This window comes from Colius striatus, chromosome 17, assembly GCF_028858725.1.
Source record: "Colius striatus isolate bColStr4 chromosome 17, bColStr4.1.hap1, whole genome shotgun sequence".
NCBI classification, from domain to species: Eukaryota; Metazoa; Chordata; class Aves; order Coliiformes; family Coliidae; genus Colius; species Colius striatus.
The window spans coordinates 8493831-8499830 of record NC_084775.1 but is presented as its reverse complement, the minus strand read 5'-3'; the positions used below and the strand labels follow the sequence as shown (position 1 = coordinate 8499830).

General features: G+C 43.9%; 1 protein-coding gene across 2 annotated transcripts in view; it reads left to right on the top strand.

Moving 5' to 3' along the window:
- The first annotated feature begins 373 nt into the window (after positions 1–373).
- GNB1L (G protein subunit beta 1 like) overlaps positions 374–6000 on the top strand; it is a 41962-nt gene continuing 36335 nt past the window's right edge. For both annotated transcript variants that reach the window (XM_062009896.1, XM_062009895.1), the window contains exon 1: positions 374–492. The gene's annotated coding sequence lies outside the window, so the exon portion shown is untranslated. The remainder of the gene's footprint in view (positions 493–6000) is intronic.

Genomic DNA, 6000 nt, shown 5'->3' with positions numbered 1-6000 from the left:
AGCCACGCACTGGCTGGACGCTGCTGGCCGGCAGCCACGGCCCGGCAGCACGGCTCCCCGCCTGGCTCCAGCAGCTCTCCGCTCTTGCCCTTCGCACGTCCCGGTGTCCGTGCCTGGCCCTACGAAGCAGTGACACGGCTCAGTCTCTCCCGCCACTGCCTCCCGCTGAACGCAACGTCCTCCCGGCGGGGCGAGAGGCGGCGGCCGCCGAGCCGCTCTCCGCCGTAGGACCCGCACAGCGGGGCTGCCGCGTCCTGCCGGCCCGGGGCGCCGCTGCCGGCCCACGGGCCGCTCCCACCGCCCGGCCGCCGCCGTGCCTCCGCGGCAGCCGCATGCGCGCGCCTGATGCGTGACGTCACGAACGGCCCCGGGCGTCGCGCTCGGCGCTCTTCTGCGGCTGCCTGGCTCGCCGGTGCAGCCTTAGGTCGAGCGGAGGATCGCCGAGTCATCGCTGTGACGCCGCTTCCCGACCCCCGGGCGGAGCGGAGCCAGGTGAGGCGGCGGCGGCGGGGGCAGGAGCTGCCCGGCAGCCGCGGGGCTCCCGGCGTGGCCGCTGCGGGGGCGCGGGCGGCGCCCGGGAACGGCGGCCGCGCCGGGAGGAGGCCGCGGTCACGGCGCTGCTGCGGGGGGGGGGGGCGGGCCCGGAGGCGGTGTGCGCCTGCGCGGGGCGTCGCCATGGCAACTGGCAGGTTCCGCCTCGCGCCCCTGCGGCAGCGGTCGGTGCGGCGTGGGCCCGGCGCCCCGGGTCACCGGCACTGCCAGGGGTGCTGGGCCCGGCCGGAACGCGCCCGCAACGGGTGAATGCCTGAGGGAGATGGCGCGGCCGCGGGACACGAGGCCTGCGCCGGAGAGATGCGGTGGTGTGATGGAGCCGCCCTGAAGCGGGTCACCGGCACAGGCCCGACGCGAGGGCTCTCCCGGCAGCCGGGTCACCACTGCCACGTGCTTCGAGTTCGGAATGTCCACGGTTAAATACGTGATGTCAGGGAGCCTTAAATACCAAACCTGGCTGTAATGAGGCTTACAGCTCTGTAAATCAATAACAGCGTTTGACAACTCCGCCATAACAATCACGGGGCTTTGCTTTTATGACCAGCAGAAATGAGTGCTTTTAGGGTATTTAAACGCAAGCGATAGTGAACTGCACCTCCGGAATGCTGAGGCAGTTCAGTCCTCAGAATCTCAGCCCCAGGTGGGTCGGTGCCTGCTCGGTGCCTTCCCCACACCACCTGCAGGAAGACTTATTGATGAGTAATGTTTTAAGCGCTTTTAATACTCTTCAGCTGAAAGCATTTACAAAGGCAAAATATAGTATTGATAATAATATATATAGTAATATGAAGAAATAATACTGTATTTATCAACTGGGTAAAGCTCTGATCAACCTGGGCTGGTCTCATAGCTAACCCTGCTCAGAGCTGGAGATCAGACTGCAGATCTCCTGTGGTCTGTTTCATCCAGAGTGGTTCTGTGACACTATACTTAATACACCACCATTTCATCATGCAAACTTCTATTTAAGTAGAGCCCACTGAAATATACGAACTACTTGCATTTCAGTAGATTGACTCACCCCCCTTTCAGGTTTTTACTTTGTTTACTGTCAGAAAATGAAAGAAATTTTGTCTTACTTTTTTTTTCCAAAATTGATTCGTTGAAGGGGAAGGAAAAGGCTGAGCACCACTCATTTATCTTCGCATAGTAGGTAACGTGTATACTGCTCCCATGCAGGCACAGTAGCAGGGCTGGTGTCAGGTTTTGGGGAGTGGGGTTCTCTTCCCTCTGCTCCCTCTACCGGCACTCTGCTGGGCAGCACAGCAGTGCACACTTGACAAAGTGTGTGAGACACAGTTTGTATGAGAGATATGTTCAGCTTTGGTTATTCAGTATCATTTTATAGAGGTAGCTGGCATTCTGCATGTAATCTTACAGTGATTAGATGGTATCTTATGTCTGGCATTTGGATTCTTTTATTGTATGTTTTTCTTCTCAATAGTACTGGTTGGTTGAAATGAAGAAAATGCCTTATACAACTCCTTTATATGCCACCTCACAGTAGAAAATAATCTAATAACTTTGTTCTGAAATGAACAAGGTAAAAAACAGGCTTGATGTGTGCTCTGCAAAAAAAAAAAAAAAAGAATACAAGAGGTGGAAATCTGTGTGTAACTTACTCTGTCTCTGGCATGATTTTGAAAGCATTTACTGTACGCTTTTTAGCACAGTCTCTTTGTGACTCGTCACTCTTCCAAAGCTCTTTCCACCAACTCTCCAATTTTAGTAGCATTTCTGTGAGGCTTTTAAAGAGAGCTCCATTGCTGAGAAGCATTTCGTTAGTAATTTGTCCTGTCTGCATAAGTTACATGGAGTACAAAGGACAGTTTATTTATTTTTAACTAAATTGCATTTTAAAGAAGTTACTGGAGTAACTTCTTGATTTGTAATTATTCCTATAGCATTTTTATTGATTTACAGGTAAGCTTTTTTTCCTTGTTGTAAAAATATCCCTGTGATCAGGAAATCTTAACTTGGTTCCAGCTTGGATGTGTCATTATTGGTTAGATGGGAGTTATGTTGCTGCATGCGCTGGAATAGATGATGGTTTCTAATATCAGATAGTCTGGTTTTGGTTAATTGGTGTGGAGACTTATTTTTAAGCATTAGAATAGTTACATATCAGGGAGCAGATCTGTTGACTGTGTACATTATGGCTTTTTCTGTCCCTGCTGACCATTTCGGAATACTGAGAGTTTATTTTTGCAAGCAAACGCTGAAGTACTGATCCCTATATGTTCTTACATTTGAAAGAGAATAAATTTTGGCTAGTACATTGGGCTATATTGTGTCTTGTGTTTGCAAACACTTTATTATTAATTTGAGTACTGTTTCTTTGCAAGCTGAACCATAACACAGTATTGTTCCACTGGAACAGTATGAACTGCAAGCCAGTCATCACTAATTAGCTCATATGGGAGATTTAATGCTGAAGACTCTGATTCTCAAAAATTCTAATCTATGAAGCACTATCTTCATTGGAGAAAATAGCTACTAAGAATGCTCTTCTGAAATAAATCACTCTGTTGTGGCTGTGTTGGATTATAGATGTATGTCAGTGAGATTTCTGGGATTGTGAAGACAAACTTAGTAATGATAAAAAAGAAAGGTCGAACTTTCCTTTCCGGACACCACATCTGAGCTATAATACTGATATGTTTTAGTTGTACAAACACGAAACCTGAGCATGGTATTAACATATTTGTGTGTATGTAAGTTTAGTAGTAGTTTAGTAGCAGTCATAGTGTTTTGATCCCCAAATATCTGTGTGGATAGACTTTTGCTGTCTTTGTAAGAATGCAGTTTGACTGCACTAGAATATACTTGGTAGTACAAATGAAGGGTTTTGAATTAGTAATAGGTTAAAAACTACCTTAGCAACTGGGGTTATTTTTTCCAAATTACTGATCTCTGTGGAGCAGTAAAAGTGATCACAAAGCAATAAGAAAGAAATAAATCTACAAAAAAACCCACACCATTTTTGCCCAAGCAAGCCAGCTTCTTTTTGAGCTCTGTGCTGGCACAGTTATATGGCAAAAAGTGAATGTTTTTTGCTGTTCATAAGCAATAAAAATAATTTCACAACTATAATGAATGTGCTTCCTATAGTAGATTTTAATTATATGCAGATAATAATGGCATAGCTTGTAATTTCAAAAATTGTTTCAGTGGTATTTATGAGTTGGTGTAAATGCTCTTATGTCATTGGATTATTTGAAAGAAATGGAACTTTGAGAGATGGCAGGTTTGCTGCGGTGAGAAAAGTGATCCACTAAACAGTAGGTGTTAGTTATCAAGAGTAGATTGTAGACCACATTTAGGCTACAAATACCAGAGTCAACAGATTTACTTAAAAAAGAGGTATTACTGGGTGTCATTTAAAAAGGCATGTGTTAGCCTTGAAAGTTTCCAGACCACTGAACTGGAGAATACAGGCTATGTCATGATTCAGAAACATTTAACATGTGAATCAGTCTCTTCTGCATCTCAAAAGTGGAAGTTATAGGGGAAACCACCTTTTCTATAAATGGATTTACCAGCACAGGTCCTTAGAATTGTAACATCGTACTGTAAGCAAATTAGGAATGTTTGGAGAGAAAAATCTTTTAGTCAGCAAATTTTCTCTTTCATGATGAATTTTTAAAGGTCAGGAGGTGACCGTTACAGTAAAAAAAAAGAGTAATTTGTACAGGAAAAATAGTAATTTGTCCAGGAAAACCTTCCCAGATGAGATGTAACCCTGTCCTAAACCTCTGAGTTTGCAGTCTTAAGTTTCCCAGAACTGTTGTGTGTAAGGTAAAGCCGAGCAAGAAGAAACATAGACTAATGTTAAGAGGTTTCTTTTGTTTTTCAGTTATTCCATAGTTTTTCAGTAGAAGTTAAATTTCTTTGATTTAGAGGAGGGAAGGATTCTGATTTAAAACATACCAGATAGGAATCTTAGGACAGACTTTTTGCACTCAGACAGCTGGAGCAGCTGTAGAATCCCCACTGAAATGAACATGCTACAATTCAGGATTTAGAAAGGTAAAAAGTGTGACCAGAGCATTAAATGGAAGGGCCATATGATACCAAAATTAAGCTCTGTGTTTATTATAAAGAAAATCCTAGTTGTAGAAGGGGAAAAAAATGAACTTGTTCCACCACTTTCTTTTTTCCTCAGGAGAAAACACAGAATATATCCTTGGTAATAAATCTGTTTTATGGCTCACATGAGAAAGGGTGGAGAAACTCCCATTATTTTCTTCCCAGAAATTGAAATACACATGAGCTAACATGGGAGACAGTGGGATTTTCATCCAACAAATGCACAGCTGGCTTCTGCTTTTATTATTTTTCTAAGCTTAATAATTTTTCATTTGATTAGCTGGTGGCTGACAAAACTATCACTTGCTTGGTGTTTTGTATATTTAGTAGAGTAGGTGTGATGCGAAAAAGATATTGTACTATGTACCCAGAAGCATAGCTCAACGTGTTCAGCTGATGAGAAATTTCTGCTTGCCTCTCCTTAAAATGTAAGTTTCTGTCATCAGGATTTGAGTTTGAATATCCAGAAAGTAACTTCTTGAGAACTGGAAACAGGAGAATAGTGTAAGTGTTTGAGGATTATTTTTTTATTCACATTGTAGAACTGTATTAGATAAATAAATTGACACATATAAATGACACAAATAAATGACACACATAAATAGTCACGACTAGGTTGGCAGTCTACAGTGACAGTTTTGCCACAAGAAAGTTGTGAGACTGTTTGAGGGGAAAAGAAGTCCTAGTTATTGTTAGGAGGTGGGAGAAGTAGAGCTGCAAACAAGATATCTCAAGGATTTTAAGTGTACACAGGTTGAACTGTGGAGAAGACCCAGGGACACTTAATGTGAAAAAAACAAACTCACAAACCCACCCAAAACAATGAGACAAAGCAATATGATGAGCAGAGACATAAATGTGGGAGAACAGGAGCCATCCAGGAATGAAGTTACTCAGAGCCATGTCTGTGCAGACTACTGTAAAGCTGTACATTCTCAGTTTGAAGTCAGGAGGGATAATGGCCTATCTCAAAACTTCTGCCTTCTGCAGAATTAAAAAACCCGTATATTCAATAACCCTGTATCCTGATCTGTTTTTCATTGACAATTAATACCAGGGACAAGGTGGAATGATTTTGTCTGTATTGACTCTCCTGGTGTTGGAAGTGCTAAGTTCTGTTACTATCTTGGGCTTCCAGGGCAAAGCAGTGCAAACAGCTTCATTAAGTAAGCAGCAGAGGAAGGAGAACAGGGTTTTATCCCAGATTGGTAGGTAGGTGTTGTCCCAGCATTTAGAGTGTTTCTAATTGTTCATTCAAAAATTCTGAAACAACTTGATGTGTTCTGGGAGCAGGCAAGAATGTGGGCTGTCTGCTTCCTCTGGAATGTTGTGTGATGTCTTCTCTGCTTTTAATTGATA